Genomic DNA, 1,460 nt, shown 5'->3' with positions numbered 1-1,460 from the left:
GGCAGTAATCTCTGCAACCCCTCCAGGTATGCGGTACTGCTTTTGGTTTACTATTTTTGTAGGTAGAGGCAGTTCTAATGGCTTCCACTTGGCTTTTCCTACCATAATAGCCCTTACTTCACATGTCAGGGAGCCAATGTGGGAATTCTGCCAATTGCTAAGTATATCTATTCCAATTATGCATTCTGGCACTGGGGAAGTCACTACAGGATGGGTTTGGGGACCCACTGCACCTACTGTGAGATGCACGTTAGCTAAGACTCAATCAATAACTTGACCTCCATATGCCCCTACTCTGACTGGTGGGCCACAATGACACTTTGGGTCTCCTGGAATTAGTGTCAATTCAGAGCCAGTGTCCAGTAATTCCCAAAAAGTCTGATTATTTCCTTTTCTCCAATGAACAGTCACTCTCGTAAAAGGCCTCAGATCCCTTTGAGGAAGGCTAGGAGAAAGACTGACATTATAGATTTTTCACAATGTAGTTGGGGTCCTTCCTCAAAGGGATCTGGCCTCCACTTCATTCAAGGGGTTGTGGGTCTGTAAAGTGACTCAAGTCTAAGAATTGATTGAGAGGTCATGACTCTGTATTCTGGTGATTCAGTCTAGGTTGCCATTAACGTGACCTAGAATTCATCTTTCTATACAGATCAAGTAAATATTTAGTAGGCTTGCCATGTATTTCAGTACTAAGAACACCATGAGAAAGTAGCCAATGCCATAATTCCACACAAGTCAGACTATTCTGATTAGCATTCTGACTCTGCTGTCCATTATGGTAACCACCCCCACCTTGCCTTTGTCAATTAACTGTTGCCACTTGGCCCCTACTACCATGGGGTCCAATCAGTGCCATCGCAGTTAAATGTCTTAGTTCAATTAGGGCAGTTCCCACTGTCAAATCAGGTTTACATAAAATAGCAATCACAGCAGTCTTCAAGGATGCTGGAACTACCTTCACAAATTTATTCCTCATGGTACTGGTGAAAGGCATGTCTTCTCGACTCTCCATTTCTGGCTCTAGGGATCTAATGTGATAAATCCATTCTAACAGGGAAATTTCCCTAAGCATCTGGATACCTTCTTCTACATTATACCAAGGCAGGTCTGGTATTTCAATTTGACTTAAAGTAGGTCACCACATAATCCATGCGTCAGTAAGCCAACCAAATAAACTATTAGATCCTTTCCTAACCTCTTGAGCTGAGACATTGAATGAAGAATCCATACTTGTTGTTGTTGTTGTTGTTAAGTGCCGTCGAGTTGTTTCTGACTCATAGCGACCCCATGAACAGCAGAACAAAACACTGCCCAATCCTGCGCCAGCCCCACAATTCCTGCTATACTTGAGCCCATCATTGCAGCCACCATGTCAATCCATCTTGTTGAAGGCCTCCCCCTCTTTCGTCGACCCTCCACCCTACCAAGCATGACATCCTTCTCCAGGGAATGGTCCCTTC

This window comes from Orycteropus afer, unplaced genomic scaffold (assembly GCF_000298275.1).
Source record: "Orycteropus afer afer isolate SDZICR_OR568_19922 unplaced genomic scaffold, OryAfe1.0 scaffold00139, whole genome shotgun sequence".
In the NCBI taxonomy this organism is placed as follows: domain Eukaryota; kingdom Metazoa; phylum Chordata; class Mammalia; order Tubulidentata; family Orycteropodidae; genus Orycteropus; species Orycteropus afer.
Note: the sequence above shows the minus strand (reverse complement) of the source record.